We start from the raw sequence: 17,186 nt of genomic DNA on the forward strand, positions 1-17,186 counted from the left end.
ATCGACGAAAGAAATCGAAATTTTGCATGGTATTCTAGAGTCTCAAAAAAGATCATTCTCCACAGAGTGGTATTGTGGTGTATCGGTTAAGGTACGTACCTGCAATGCAGAAGGTCTAGGGGTCGAATCTCATCACGTCTTTCCAAATTTATTTTCAAATTTTTATCAATCTGACTTTGATCATTATTCTTATGTAGTTAATTAGTTTAAATGAATTTTAACATTTGTAATTCTTTAAAGCATCATTTTAATCAGTATACTACTTGGTTCATTTACTCTTATTTTGTCTTGAAAGAAGGGTGATTGGAACCCTTCTGTATATGATTTTAAGTACTTTGACTTATTCATCATAATACTTAAACGTTTGAAAACGCTTATGTGTCGGTTTAAAAAAACAAAAGACTAAATAATCTCTATTTGTTCTGCAGTGGTGTTACGAACATATTTTTCGTTACAAGATCCCTTTTTTTTTTTTTTTTAGAGCAATCGTCATACAAACATTTAAAACAAAAAAAATGGCTCTGAGCACTATGGGACTCAACTGCTGTGGTCATAAGTCCCCTAGAACTTAGAACTACTTAAACCTAACTAACCTAAGGACAGCACACAACATCCAGCCATCACGAGGCAGAGAAAATCCCTGACCCCGCCGGGAATCGAACCCGGGAACCCGGGCGTGGGAAGCGAGAACGCTACCGCACGACCACGAGATGCGGGCAAACATTTAAAACATAATTTCTTGTTGCTCTATTTACAAAATAAGCAATATGAAGATTTAAACGAAAGAAAGAAGTATGTTTCGTTCTCAATCCGGCGTATGTGTCAAGAATAAGTTTTCATTCGCCAGCGAAAAATAGCGGGCATTTGTCATTTCATAGATCGGTTTTACGAGCAAGAGTCGTTGGGTTGTTTTCCGGATTTTAGGATCATCTTGCTTTTCACAGTCTTCCATTGAGTCGATGTATACTTCACTCACAGTGCCTCTGTCGACCTCGTCACCTTATTTATTGCTACACTTTTTTTTTTCTTCTCTAATATTTGATATGAATTATATTTGGTTTTCGTCAAAGACGCTGGTCAGTGCAAACTAGTTGTCCTTCCAGTTAGTGACTAGTTCTCTAAGTGCTTCGTTGAAGTGACTAATCTCCTTCCGAACAGGCCCAACGGCACCGACCGGCCGCCGTGTCATCCTCAACCACAGGCGTCACTGGATGCGGATATGGAGGGGCATGTGGTCAGCACACCTCTCTCCCGGCCGTATGTCAGTTACGAGACCCTAGCCGCTACTTCTCAATCAAGTAGCTCCTCAGTTTGCCTCACAAGGGCTGAGTGCACCACGCTTGCCAACAGCGCTCGGCAGATCGGACGGTCACCCATCCAAGTGCTAGCCCAGCCCGACAGCGCTTAACTTCGGTGATCTGACGGGAACCGGTGTTACCACTGCGACAAGGCCGTTGGCTTCGTTGGCTGGAATTTCGAGGGTAGAAGCCGCTACCCTTTCTGAAGGTCTGCTCTTCAGCGCAGCTTTCGCAATTTCCTCCGTTGTATTTTTGAATATTTGCCAGAACTGAGAGGAGTTCGTGTGGTTACACTGGCGAGTTGTTGCTTTGCTGAGAGCATTGAGTCAGTTCCTCTCGATGTTTAGGTGTGGTTCCTGCAATTGCTTGAGAGCTCAACATACGTTTCGATTTCGTTTTCAATGTCTCATGAGGAAACGAGGATTTGTGATTATTTTAGGAGTACCGTAGACTTGCGTGTTTTCGAGCAGCTCTTTACCGCTAATACATTTTGGCTCTGATGGTTCTGTGAGGGGATATCATTATGATTATAGACATAGTTTCTTATAACGTAGGAATTTTGTTTGTTGACCTCTGTTTCTTTTGTGGACTGACTAGAGTGTTAAATCGTTTCAGTATATACTTCGGTTGTGCCTACCATAGGGGCTAACAATGTAGATGCTGTGTTGTTGAGAGTTATATTGTTCGATTTGTAGATCGGTGTCGCCAATTTTCTATTGGACACGAAAACAAAAAATGGTTGAAGTGGCTCTGAACACTATGGGACTTAACATCTGAGGTCATCAGTCCCCTAGAATTTAGAACTACTTAAACCTAACTAACCTAAGGACATCACACACATCCATGCCCGAGGCAGGATTCGAACCTGCGACCGGAGCGGTCGTGCGGTTCCAGACTGTAGCGCGTAGAACCGATCGGCTACCCTGGCCGGCGACACGAAAACAAAAAATAAACTGTGTTCGTAGTGTAATATCGAAAAAATTCCATTTCCATGTATTCGTGAAAACGCCTTTTAAATTGTGAAACAGTTTTCGTACGCTGAGCGCAGCTGCTTCGCTTGTATACAATGCCATTTTGTAAACACCTGTATGGCAACGCCTCTTCATGGTGTTATAGACAGCTATTGTTTTCCCCTACAGCCGTTTGCGCTTCACAGTTGAAGTCTGTCAAAAGCACTGCCAGATGGCAAGGATTTCCGTAAGTTGACTTGATTGTAGGAGAGTCTTAGTAGTAAAGAATACATGTATTAAAACTTAATGTATGATGCGACGTTTTAACGCAGCTCAGTGTTTTATGACGTCATATACCTCCTGAACTATGATGTGTAAAATGTTCTAAGCCCCCTACCCCCTCCAGCGATTGCTGACTTATGTCAAGGGATATCTGTATCAAGTTAGGTTGAAATCGGTCTAGTAGTTTGAGATGTGGGACGTACATACATGCATGCATGCATGCATTCATTTTATAATATTTATCGGTTTCATGAGCTTTTTGGTGTTTGTGTCACCAAGTGTTTTGATGCAAGCATGGAACTAAACTGTTGATATGTTTGAGGAATTAGACTTTGATATCCTGTGGCACCATCACCACCACCACCAGAAACAGCAAAGTAAAATCCTGCATCGAAGCCCTAGGTGCCTATTGAGCATTAAAAAACTCGAATCCTTGATTCTGTTTGAATGTTGCAGAACATGTTCTGGTAGCAGTCCGATCCCTCTCTTGTTGCCTTCAACAACACAAAATGTATTCATCGCAGTAAGATGAACAGTTGTACTAACTCATTTGACTGTCATCTCGCAAGGGAAAGGCAAACTGGAAAAGTGTCACGAATTTTCTCAATAAACGGTACCAAGCGTGATTTTACAAAGAAAAAAGTTGAAGTGGCTCTGAGCACTATGGGACTTAAGGTCATCAGTCCCCTAGCACCGCTAGGCCACCCGGCCGGCGTGATTTTACAGCGAAACCGTAGGCGTCCCTTAATTTCAGCAGTATCAGCGAATTTCTTTCTTGGATTGCGAAAGGTTGCTAATTACTCAGAAGAGACATTCAACGCACTTGGCCGTGGTATAACACGTACATGCTAGTAATGTTGCGTACAGATCATAACTCTGAACGAAAGCAGCGTCACCCACGCATTCACGTATTGTGTTCAGCGCAAAATATGTGACGATGTAAATTTATCATGCATTGAAACAATACAGAGAAGAATGAAGTTCATTTAAATTACACAGTCCGCCCCCACGGAATGTCACATTTCCGTTCGTTCTACCGTGTGTTCGCTGTTTGTTTTAGGGCTAGATTGCTTTTGCTCTGCTGGTAATCTAATAGTACGGAGAGCTGTTGTCGTGACAACCTACACGGAAATTCAAAACAGGAACTGTATAAATGTCATGATTTATTGTGGAGCTACATCCAAGGGAAAAAATTGACAAAAAATTGTGAAATTTGAGTTAGTGAAATGTAAAGTAAGGAGTATAAAATTATTTTCGGTACGTGAACAACGTAGGGAGAAGAATAGCGCATAACAAAGGCAACAACTTCCTCATAGACAATGGCTTAGCAGCGGGCAAACTCCGACAAGAGACGGCATAGAAATTACATTCGTTTTAAAACCGCAATTTTAAAAAAAATTGTGCCAAAGGTTCTTGCTTCCTTGTCTTTTACCTTGGAAAAGTCCTCTAACGTAGGTGATCCGCGTCTGCATTCACAATAAACCGCAAGCAACCATTCTGCATAGAACTCATCTCAAGGCGACAGAACTGGTAGATTGCCAAGTTGGTCTCTGAAAAACACTGTCGACTTCTCCCCGACTACAAGCGAAGGATTGCGTCAGCCATTCTGCTAAGGCATACGCTTCAAGAGGAAACAAAACAGTCGTTACATCTTCTGTTCGCGATATAATATAAACAGACGCATTTAGAACATACTGTTTAACACAGCAGCCACAGGCCGCTGAAGAATACCAAGAATGCGCTGCAGTGTCCAGCTATGAGCGTGATTGCGTGAGACACGAACTTGCCGGTGGGGGATGAATAGCACGGGAAGCAAATTCACTAATTTGTTTGCGGTAACCCTGCTCTTTGTAAGACCAGAATACAAAAAATGTGTTTTCTGTCTCATTGAACCCAACTTTTAGCTGCAGAAGTGTGTCAGCACATCTCAATTTCTAAAATATTATGAATGGGTGATACTATTGACACTATTCGCTTGAAAATAGAGATTCTGTTCCTATCAGTCCTAAACTCTTCTGCACGCCGACTGTGTAATTTCGATGTATTTCACACTGTATACCAGAAAGACGCTTAGTTGGGTTACCTCGGTTTTACATCCACGTAAATATTCTGGAAGCCATCGTTCAATGCATGACGGAAGTTACTTTGTACCAATATTAGCTATCTTCTGCCCTATTCCAGTGGTGTACTGAGCACGGAAAAATGAATGTATACGCCATGAGACGCGCCCTAGTGCCTCCTGTGCCTTAATGAACAACGCACCACTTATGAGATAGTCAGCAAAACTGGACAATTGGTCAGATAAGTTGCTGAATCTTTAACTTAAAAAAAAGTGACATCACAGAATGCCCAAAATTTAGTCCCAGTACTTGCGACGCTCTCTCGGAAACAGTAGGTGATAGTAGTAGATAGCTGTTTGTAGGGGGGTCTCAGCTACCAAAATATCATACGAGTGAACTAAGAGACGCTTTGCGTGGAGCATCGAGGATAACTTTGCCCCGACTAGCGACACAGGCGCCTTGCGTTGGTATCTCAGATCTCTACTGCCGGGTTCATGTGGGTAGCGTATCCTGGCGGGAACCTGACTGGATAATGTAACGCTCTAGCCTTCGAGACAGGGAAGTGACCCACACCCGCAGTGAGTCCGCGTGCGGAGATTTAACGGCCATGACTGTGCAACACCGGCCAGCCTTAAACATTAGTATGCTTTATGTATGGTTTCCCAGGTCCGCCCATGTAGGTACACGGGGTATCGAACGGAAAGTACCGATACTTTTATCGTGGTATCGTAAGAGAGGTATCTTACTGTTAAGATATTGAATGAAAACTGTAGATACCTTGGGTATCAACTCTTGTTTTTGATAAAAAGATTAGTGTAGATACTATCTGTCGGCTCCTATCTCTCCCGCTCTGTTTTTAAAACTTGTGTAGAATGGAGAGAGAGAGAGAGAGAGAGAGAGAGAGAGAGAGAGAGAGAAAATTTTCGCAACTTTTAAACAGAATAAAGCAAACAGTATTTTTATTTTCATTACAGATTAGTTTTCAAAAGTTTGAAGCTTGAAATATGGAAGTACAGGACATATTATCAGAAAACAGCTGAAAAATGGCCAAAAGCAAATTAAATAAATCTACCTAAACTTCATTATTATACGTTTTATCAAAAAACAGCCATTCTATCTGCTGATTCAGTAATTCCTGCTCTTATACACTGTTTAAGCGAAAGAGTAAGTCGAATCGTGAAAATAGGGAGATTCCAAGTGAAGGAACTGCGAACGAAACCTTGTCGAAACCATGTGCCGGAGCGGGACTCTAACGTGGGACATTTGCCTTTCACGGGCAAATGTTCTACTAACCGAGCTACCCGAACACGACATAGCCGTGCAGGGTGATTAAAAAATAGCGAACAGATTTCAGTTGTTTATTACAGACAAACTATAAAAGATAAAAACACATTGCGGATGTGACTGGATAGAGGAAGGTTCAGAGTTTTGACACAGTCGCGCTGTTGTTTGTTTGTAGCATTTTGGCTGCTACACCACAGAGCAATCATTTTATGTATTGGAATTTGCGCGCAGTCGGTCCAATTGTTAAAACCGAGCGAGGTGGCGCAGTGGTTAGCACACTGGACTTTCATTCGGGAACACAATGGTTCAAAATCGCGCCCGGCTATCCAGATTTAGGTTTTCCGTGAGTTCCCTAAATGGAGGCAATTGCAAGGTTTCTTTGAAAGGGCACGCCCGATTTCTTTCCTGATGCCTGACACCATCCGAGCTTGTGCTCCGTCTGTAATGACCTCAAAGTCGACGACACGTTAAACACATTTTTCCTTCATTCCTTCTTTTCCAATTGCCCAAGTGCAAACTGCATTCCGCCGTCGATTCAGCAAGAAGCCGCCTCTGCACAAGCAGATTTATATATGGCATAGAAAATTCTTGGAAGCTGGTTGCATATGCAAAGGGAGGAGCACTGGTCGGCCCGTACGTCTGATGAAAATGTCTAATGTATCCGCAATGCGTTCACACGGAACCCTAGGAAGTCCACAAGACAGGCATGCCAGAATATTCGTCTTCCTCAGACGATAGTCTGTTCTCAGACGCCGCCTGCATGTGGATCCTTACGAATTGCAGATATTGCAACAGTTGCGCCCAGGCGATCATAACAGAAGGTGCGAATTTTGCATTTGAATTTCCAGGATGTGGCAGAGGATCATTTTTCCAAATGATCTTTTCGATTGAATCGACTTTCCAACTTTCGGGTAAAGTAAACAGCTATAATGTAAGAAGTTGGGACACAAAATAGTGCTGTCCTCGTCGAACATGAGACTCACCGAAACTGAATGTGTTTTGTGCTGTTTTTGTGCTCTTTCTTTTCACAAAGTTTAATTATAACGGCGTTCCGCCTCACTTTCAGCTTGAGGTGCGGCGTTACCTCAACACCATCAGCCCACAACGCTGGACTGGAAGAGGTGGACAGGATCTAGTTCATTGTTCATGGCGTCCCAGGTCACCAGGTCTTAGACCTTGTGATTTTTTTTTTCTGGGGGGGGGGGGGGGGGGGTACATAAAACATAGTATTTGTCCCACTCATGGCAGCACTGCTTCAGGATTTGATAAATCTAATTGTTGAACCTGTCGCTTCAATAAACAGGGACCTGTTCAGTCAAAAAAATGGTTCAAATGGCTCTGAGCACTATGCGACTTAACTTCTGAGGTCATCAGTCGCCTAGAACTTAGAACTAATTAAACCTAACTAACCTAGGGACATCACACACATCCATGCCCGAGGCAGGATTCGAACCTGCGACCGTAACGATCACGCGGTTCCAGACTGAAGCGCCTTTAACCGCACGGCCACACCGGCCGGCCCTGTTCGGTCATATGTGGAAGAAAATGGACTCCCATTTCAATGTTGCTCGAACAACGCATGTTGCTCATCTTTGAGTATATGGTATAATGTCTGTCTGAACACACAACTCTGAACCTTCCTCTGTCCAGTGACTTGCGCAATTTGTTTCTATCTTTCACTATTTTTCCTTTTTGAATCACGCTGTATTTCCGCCAGTACCTCATTTCATACCGTCCAAACTTAATAGGAGTTCTCCTTCTCATAGCCTGTGGTACCAACACTCCTGCTTTGATTATAGCAAGGTGACGTGTTCGAGTATTGGTAGCTGCCACATTTTTCCGCTTATAATTTCCATACTTGTAAACAAACAAAAATGTTATTTAACAAATACTGAATTAAAATTTTTATAAAGAAAGTTATTTTTAATTCTTGTTTGTATCAAACAAGATTAAAATTTGATACAAACACGCTAAATTCTTTATTGTAAATAAAAATATTATGTCATCAATAATACTGTTCCATATCCGTAAATAAAAATAGTATTTTATTTTGTAATCGACTCTTCTTCGCCAAATTTTAATTTCTCGTGAATATTATGTTGTGCTGTATTTTTAGACAATCAGCAATTAAAAATAAAAACGTTAGTTTTGCTAAAAAATTTTGATTCATTATTTGTTAATGGACATTTTTGTTTGTTAATAAATATTTTGCGCTCGAAAATCTTAAAGGCGATTTTTTCGCGTCCATTAGAGAATTGCGTTGTAATGGCGTAGAAAACTGATGTCCTATCTGTGGACTTCAAATCCTCTAAACATCAAAAGAAACCTAAGAGAGCCCGTCAGCCGGCCGAGCTGTCCGAGCAGTTCTAGGCGCTTCAATCCGGAACCGCGCGACTGCTACGGCCGCATGTTCGAATCTTGCCTCGGGAATCGGTGTGTGTGATGTCCTTAGGTTAGTTAGGTTTAAGTAGTTCTAAGTCCTAGGGGACTGATTACCTCAGATGTTAAGTCCCTTAGTGCTCAGAGCCATTTGAACCATTTGAAGAGCCTGTCTGTGATGTCTTCTTGTCAGTAATTAATACATATATCAACAGCTGTACTGTCTGCACTACGACATGTGTTTTGTGCGGTAACCCTTATGAGATTTTCTCTGCTCAGGGACTGGGTGTTGTGTTGTCCTAATCATCATCATTTCATCCCCATCGACGCGCAGGTCGCCGAAGTGGCGTCAAATCGAAAGACCTGCACCAGGCGAACGGTCTACCCGACGGGAGGCCCTAGCCACAAGACATTTCCATTATTATTATTATTATTATTATTATTACTACTACTACTGATAAGGAGTTCTTGTGGTAGTGTTCCACGCCGCCACCACCACACTGCTGAATGTGCTACAGTATGTCTCCCCAACTCATCCCACATGTGCTCAATGGGATTATGTCCGCGGCAGGGGGGGGGGGGGGCGGTCATCCCTCTCCGTTCACCGAATATCTTCTCATTCCAAGACCTGCACTACCTGCGCATCTCGATGCGGTCGCGCATTGTCATCCACAAAAAGACACACGCAAGCACGCGCGCGCGCTATAACACCGGGACCACCACTACGATCATATTAAACACTTCCTGGGTGCATTTCATACATTCATGTGGCGAGAGGGAGAACACCCTTCGTCAGATCCCAGATACGAAGCATGTTCGGTAAGTAACGCCTGTTCGGTCGCAAAATGTTTTATTTGTAACAGTTAGCTACTTCTGTACATAGTCACCGCTCCGATTTAGACATTTGCGTAGCGTTGTACCAACTTCCCAATAACCTCGTCATAGAAAGATGCCATCTGTGTCTCCTGCCAATTCTCTACGCTGGTCTACAGCTCGTTGTCTGTGCCAGAACGTTATCTTCATTGCTAGCTGTTCGTGTGAGCAGAGATCAAACTCAGGTGTAGTCAATTACAGGCTCTGTTGTGGGTGGTCAAACGCTTCCTATCGAAAACGCTGCAGGAGCATCTTCATTGCCCCTTCAGCGTGCGGCCGAGAATTGCCATGCAGAAGGAAACGTATCGCAGTTATGTTATATGGGCTGCATGACATTAGGTGAAATCTCACCAAGCCCTTATACTTGGCGGGAGACACTATTGTTCTAAGCATCTTTACGTGCTCACTGTGCGTTCAGAACTGAAAAGAGCTACGTGACGCTATCGACGGGCATACTGGAGACACTGCCCAACACATCTGTGCGAAGCTTCATCGGATATTCACTGTGGTTTCCACTTAGCACCCCATGAGACCTTACTTTCCGAATAACCCTCGTATTTTGCTTTATAGTCCTTCTGGGATGACTCGTGCCTAAACTCCCTGCTACACGGCTGCCCTGAGTCCACCGTATCGTCATTCTCTCCTCAAAGGCGGAAAGACTGCGATGAGTTGCACATGCATGTGCACGTGCAGTTCCATGTCCACACATGTTGCCATCATCACTTGAAGAAATCCAGTAACGTGACACCCTAAATCGTTTCAGGCAAATGCCGGGATGGTTCCTTTGAAAGGGCACGGCCGATTTCCTTCCCAATCCTTCCCTAACCCGAGCTTGCGCTCCGTCTCTAATGACCTCGTTGTCGACGGGACGTTAAACACTAACCACCACCATCAGTAACGTGACACACACCGTACCTCAAGTGTAGGAATGGCTTCTTTCTGCACTAAAAATACTTAAATAAGCTCGTATAAGTATGAAATTGTAATCTAGATATTCCAAGGACGTGGAAATAGAAGCGCTAGGCCAGAGCGATCATTGTGTCACACTTTTCATTTCAGTCGTTGTACTAAATGGATCATTTGTAACAGACGTTCATAAGAGTTCTGTGGAGTAATTCACGTTTATAATCTTGCTCTGGACATGTAATATTGTGTGAATCGTTTGAAGGTAACATTCTAACCATTCTTCATAGCTGTCGCTATTGGTTCAAATGGCTCTGAGCACTATGGGACTTAACATCTGAGGTCATCAGTCCCCTAGAACTCAGAACTACTTAAACCTAACTAACCTAAGGACGTCACACTCATCCATGCCCGAGGCAGGATTCGAATCTGCGACCGTAGCGGTGGCGCGGTTCCAGACTGAAGCGCCTAGAACCGCACGGCCACAACTTCCGGCGCTGTCGCTATTATCAGAGTGCACTGATTATGTGAATGATGGGAAATAATGTCAGAACAGGCAACTTCTGTCCTTACTGTCGTAATCCTCCGTCGGCTCGCGACAGCGAGTTCACGTTACACAAGAAAATGAAAGGGGGGACTAATAGGCGACTATAATTTCATGGTCGGCAGTTGGAAAACTTGTCGCCCAAGGCCGACGTGGTCTAGAGTACAGGTTTACGTGTAACGAGACACGCCGGTAGTCAGTGTTAACCTGTCACCAACTGCACCGTGTTTTTTGCAAGTCTGTTTGAACGCTCACAGGTGTCCTGCGCGTGAACCCCGAGTTCATCTTCGGGTCAGTAAAAAGGACCACCATCGTTTCACAATTGGCGTACAGCATTTAAGTGTCCTGAATTTAACGGCATGTGACTTTCAGAGTGCATGAGAATCACAAACTAAAAGGAAGCACAGTTCTGCTTTGCAAACATGAAAGGCATTGATGTGGGCTAAGGAGTCGCGCAGGACGTAAACGGTTGGAAGAATACCTTCCGGCCATGAAAGACGTTAATCGAACTTTACGAAATATCGTTAAGAGCTAATGACATGTTTCCTCCCATATGCCAAGATACAATAAGAGGAATTACTGTGCTGCATAAATGTATTGTCGTAACAAATGTGCAGAGGAAGACAGTAAAAATAAGTTTATTTACTAGCCAATCTAGGCGCTGGCGATTGGAAACTCCACGCGAAAATGAAGATATTGAAACTCATCCACATTTTGTGCGATGAGTTAGTTTGCAGAGATGCAAAAGTATCAATTTGTTAGGCTACAGGGAAAGCACTGTTACTGCAGTACACAGACATTTTGGACTGACAACTTACTTTTTTCCCTCCCTTCTTGTACAACCGAGCGAGGTGGAGCAGTGGTAAGACACTGGACATGTATTCGGGAGGACTGCGGTTCAAATCCCTTCCAACTATCTAGATACAGATTTCCCATAATTTTCATAGATCGCTTGAGGCGGATTCCGGAAGAAACGGCGTAGCCTGTTTTCTTCCCCCTTTTCTTCCAGTCCGACTTTCTGCTCCATCTCTAAGGACTTTTTCACCGACGGCGTATTGAATCCTACTCTAACCTTCCTTCGCTGCGGGGGACTAGCCGAGCAGTCTGAGGCGCTGCAGTCATGGACTGTGCGGCTGATCCCGAAGGAGGTTCGAGTCCTCCCTCGGGCGTGGGCGTGTGTGTTTGTCCTTAGGATAATTTAAGTTAAGTAGTGTGTAAGCTTAGGGACTGATGACCGTAGCAGTTAAGTCCCTTATGATTTCACACACATTTGAACATATTCTACCGACCTTCCTTCCTTCGTAATTTATGTAATCACCAATCTTAACTTTAGTTCTGTGTCAAGTGGAGATTTTTAACCTGTGTGGTGGGGTATTATTATCATGTTGTGTACAAAAATTGTTCTGAAGTGTAGTTGCTGAATTTGACTCATCTACATTAGCGAAAACAGATGTTTTCAAACAAAACGAAGCGAAGAAAGGATACTGCGGAGACATGGCTCACCTACAGCCTAGGGGATGTTTCCAGAATGAGATGTTCTCTCTGCAGCGGAGTGTGCGCTGCTATGAAACTCCCTGGCAGATTAAAACTGTGTGCCGCACCGAGACTCGAACTCGGGACCTTTGCCTTTCGCGGGCAAGTGCTCTACCTTCCTTTCTTCCAGGAGTGCTAGTCCTGCAAGGTTCGCAGAAGAGCTTCTGTGAAGTTTGGAATGTAGGGGACGAGGTACTGGCAGAATTGAAGCTGTGAGGACGTGTCGTGAGTCGTGCTTGGGTAGCTCAGATGGTAGAGCACTTGCCCTCGAAAGGCAAAGGTCCCGAGTTCGAGTCTCGGTCCGGTACACAGTTTTAATCTGCCAGGAAGTTTCATATCAGCGCACACTTCGCTGCAGAGTGAAAATCTCATTTTGGCATCAGACACATTTGTGGAGAGGATTAGTCGCAGGATATGATGGACGGTATGAAACACAGTACATACGTAATGGAGTTGGAGTGGTATATTTATAACGAAAAGTGGTATATATTTCACCTTTCGTGAAAGCAGGATGCTAGGAGTAAATAACATTCGTTGTTGTTGTTGTTGCATCTGGAGGGCGCTCAACATCGTGGTCATCAGCGCCCGTACGCTGACTGTGAGAGGCGAACGGGGCTATAGCACGCAAAATGAGGATAGCCTTAAATGCAACATAAGATCACATAAATATCGTTCATGTTTGGCACAGGTGATACTCCAAACATACAGTTAGATATCAGACTCTGGGTAAGGAACATGTCCTCCTCGGGCACTAATACACATTTTGCACCTGTTGTTCAAGCTGGCTACCAAACTGTAAAACAGTCGGTGTGGGATGTCGTCCCACACCTCTCTCAAGGCAGTTTTCAGGTCTTGCATGGTTCAAGAAGGGGATGTACGTTGACAAACACGTCTGCCAAAATCATCCCAGGCATGCTCTATAGCAGTGGTTCCTAAACTTCTTAGCTGTGCGGACTACCTATCTTCTAAAAACTGCTTAGAAGCCAAGGAACTAAATATGCAAGTAAAAAACATAAAGGCACAAAAATATATTTGTATGCGCATTTGTGTCAGTAGGCCTAATTAGTAAAAGGCTTATGCAAAAAGGATTGAAAAATATTTGATTCTTTTATGAAGTAAAGATCTGTATTGTATTCACTTAGCTGTCACAGCTATATGAAAACTCAAAATCGAGTGGTCAGTGTCAAAAATAAGAGCCCTATGGGACTTTTGACATTGTGTGTCCCCCATGAGAGAATAAAGATCAATATTAAAACTGTTAATTTTAACCTGAAATATAATTTTAGCCTTACTTTCAGTCCATTCCTTTACTTTTTTAAAAAAAGAAAGTAAAATTGTTCACACAGCTATGTTCTCGAGAACCCCATCAAGTGGCTCAGTATAATTTTGGCAATTGCTGGATACCCTTGCCGAACACATATGCAGAACGAGATTGATAGTGTTGTTTCAAAAAACAAATTTGGAGATTGATCACATGATACTTCAACTAAAGTTTGAGTTCTCTTCATTTCATGACATTTTAGGTTTTTTAAGTATTGTTTTCCGAAGGGATTTCTAATCCATTGGATTTTGCCCACATTTTTAGGGAAGTAGTTCCTAAAAGAAACATGAAAAGGAACAGATACTACTCTAGTAAGTCTAGTTAGTTGATTTCTCATTAATATGAATGAAGAACAAAATTTATACTTATAGTTTAAGACAAGTAATTAAAATAAGTTATAATTTTTGAAAATCGTTGCGTTTGGAAAATTAACTGTTTTAGAAAAAGATACAGTCTAAAGGAAATTAGTATTTACAATTAGGCCTACTAAAAATATTCGCATAAAATTGAGGAAAGTGTATGATTTTAAATTGCCTGTGGCTGGTGGTCAAAGATTTGGGGGGAGCCGTTATTTGATCAGTCTCGACTTCGTTGGTCTCCAGAAAATCACGTAAGAATGAAAACACGTCGAAGGTATATTTTCCAACTTTGAACCCACTGCTGAAGTTTCATTATCATTACTTCTACTTTGTCTTGTATAAAAAAAAAACCTTATGAAAATCCTTGCCCTGCAGAGCAGTTAAGGACGTTGAAGGCACCGAAAACATTCGTCAGATATGCCAACCGTGTGAACCAGTTTTCATCGGTCACACACTCTAAGTAGGAACTTGACAGAAAAATAAAGCAGGGCAGGTTTCGACATGACAAAAAGACTACTACGTTGTCGATGGTATGGGATAGCGATAGGGCATTTCTACTCTATTTCATTCTGTACTCGCTGACCCTGACGACTGATGAGTGAAACCCTTGAAGCTCCCGATAATTTTTATCTTGTCTTAGACTCCTCACCAGCGTTTATGGCCCAGTCCCAAGTTGCCCGTGGTCCTGAAATCGGCCGCGGCCAACGGGTTCAGAACCGCTGCTCTATAGGGTTTAGGTCTGGCAAGTATGCAGGCCATTCCATACGTTCAGTATCTTTTTCTAGTGTGTGAGATACCTCAGTGGTCCTGTACGGGCAGGCATACTTGGCCAATGAACAAAAAATCGGGACGTAGAGCAGCCTAAACAGACGTACACGATCCAGAATCATATCCCTCCAATACTGCTGTCCTGTGCTGATACGTCGGGCAAAGATACCCAACGGTATTCAGCCATTGAGCATAATGCCTGCTCACACCATAACGCCTACGCCATACCGAAGACATTCATGAACATTCTGTGATGTGCAACGTGTTCCCCCTTGTCTCCACACTAACTGGCGGCCAGAATCACTTGCCACAGTGAAGCGAGAGGGAGGACAAGGAGGAGGACATTACTGTTTAACATACCGTCGACATCGGGGTCATTAGAGACGGAGCACAAGCTCGTATTAGGGAAGGATGAAGGAGGAAGTGGGCCGCATCCTTTCAAAAGAACCATCCCGGGATTTGACTTAAGTCATTTAGGGAAAACACTGAAAACCTAAATTTGGATGGCTGGACGCGAGTTCATACCGTTGTCCACCCAAATGCCAGTCTAGTGTGCTAACCACTGCGCTAGTTGTTAAAGCGGCATTCGTCGGAGAACATCACTCTGAACCAATGTTGCCGACTCCATCCAGTATGGTCCCTACACCAGCGCACTCTTTCTCAACGATGGCGTGGTTGAAGTGGGATGCATTTAACAGGCTTCCGAGCAATACAGACCAGCCTGATTGAACCATCGCGAAATGCTTCTGGTAGAGACACGTGTACCGGTAGCGGTTGCAAGGTCTGCAGCGAACTGCGTAGAAGTGTGATGGTCCATCTACTGCCACCAGCATGGTTTCACATAGCATTTCCACTTTCAGTGGCCTTTTTTGGTCGTGAAATGACACTTTTTGACACACCCATTACTGTTATAACCATGGTGACACTTCCTGCGACATCAAGTCGTCCACGATTGATGCACTCTGATGGCGTCTCGCGGGCATGTTACGTACCACATGGAATGTCACACTAACCGATTCCATAACCACCTTCGACAAACACCACACTGCCTGAACTCTCGAATGCACAAAGAGCGTTCGTGCACAGTCTTCGTTATGCGGTTAACAAGTCCCATTTTCTTTTACTGTCATTGGTCGTGTGTTTCTTAGTAATTGTCGTCTGTTTGGTTGTTTGGCAGTCGGTCTTCAGCAGTTGTCAAGTACATATACAGATATACCCCAGAATATTATCTTGGAGGGGATCATTGTTTGAAGATACGTTAACTTACTGCTTTCGATGTCCCGAAAGTTGGCAGTTATTCTTAGGAAAAAGTAGCTGAATGAGGGCGTTTCAGCCTGTGTACTATACGTAAATTGGAAATTTCTGTTAAGTTCCTATGGGACCAAATTGCTGAGGCCATCGGTCCATAGGCTTGCATATTACTTAACCCTTTAACTGCTCTGGACGTGTAAATGCGCGCGCCTTTGTACCTGTCCCTGTGTGCTCTGAACGTGTTTACGCGCGCCACTAGTCCTTCTACCTGGTACTCTGAACGTGCCTACGCGTAGAAGTAGAGTACCAGGTAGAAGGACTGGTGGCGCGCGTAAACACGTTCAGAGCACACAGGGACAGGTACAAAGGCGCGCGCGTTTACATGTCCAGAGCAGTTAAAGGGTTAATCTAACTTAAACTGACTCACGCCAAGTACGACACACACACCTATGCCAGAGGGAGGACTCTAACCTCCGATGAGGGGAACCGCGCGAACCGTGGCAAGGCGCCCAAGACCGCGCGGCTACCCCGCGCGGCTGTACTATATGGTTTTCCCACGCGGCTGTACTATATGGTTTTCCCAATTTAAGTTTACATCAATCTGCACTGCCAAGAACTTAGAATTTTCTACTCTGTTTACTATTATTATTATTATTATTATTATTATTATTATTATTATTATATGACGCTATCTCGAGTCCTCGTTGTCTTATTTTGCTTTGATGTGACTATCAAATTGTTTCCATAACTAATCTGAATAAATTTGTGTGTGTTTCTATGTCATGAAGGCCATACTGAATCACCTGCGTACAATTATTTATGTTGTCATTGTACACTGGACGAAAATTGACTGCCCCTCTGTTATTTAAGGCCGACCGTCTGCACGATCTAGCAACTCTGTTGCATGCGGATGTGTCTTGATGAAGTATTGTCTTCAGCTCGAATTTTTACGTTGCTATATCTGTTCATTTTCTAATGGTTAACGTCGGTAAACGTCGCGCATTGCAATGTAAAGTTGCGGGTTCGAGTCCACACATTCCTTCATTTTTTATCCGCATTTCGGCTGTCTGCTAAAGGTATCAGTCTGAAGGAACCTTAAAGATAATTTGATTCCCTTTCGAACCCACCAGTAATAGCAACACCATTCACGAAAGAACTCGTGGCTGCGTCAAGATCAGAACAGTTGATGGTCGGAGGCGTCCTCGTCCTACAGCGGCCACTCGACGCTGGCGACCATCAGACCAGGTGAACGGCAGTGGCGCGTCTTAGGCGCGTCTCCGCTCTCGCACTGGAAAGCATAAAATTGCTTCTTATTGTACTTTGATTTTCCGTGCCAAATAATTTCGATAAACTGAGTGAAATTTGTGCTGTTATACAGCAT

At 43.5% G+C, this 17,186-nt stretch overlaps 1 protein-coding gene, 1 non-coding gene and 1 pseudogene across 2 annotated transcripts in view; 2 read left to right on the forward strand and 1 right to left on the reverse strand.

The window, feature by feature from the left end:
• The window catches only part of LOC124795331 (syntaxin-6), a 174,638-nt gene that overhangs the window by 111,005 nt on the left and 46,447 nt on the right, over positions 1 to 17,186 (forward strand). The gene's annotated exons all lie outside the window — the stretch shown is intronic.
• LOC124796665 lies at positions 1,342 to 1,459 on the reverse strand (annotated as a pseudogene).
• Positions 12,340 to 12,414, forward strand: Trnas-cga. Its single transcript has one exon. It is a non-coding gene; the product is annotated as a tRNA-Ser (tRNA).

This window comes from Schistocerca piceifrons, chromosome 4 (genome assembly GCF_021461385.2).
Source record: "Schistocerca piceifrons isolate TAMUIC-IGC-003096 chromosome 4, iqSchPice1.1, whole genome shotgun sequence".
Lineage (NCBI taxonomy): Eukaryota > Metazoa > Arthropoda > Insecta > Orthoptera > Acrididae > Schistocerca > Schistocerca piceifrons.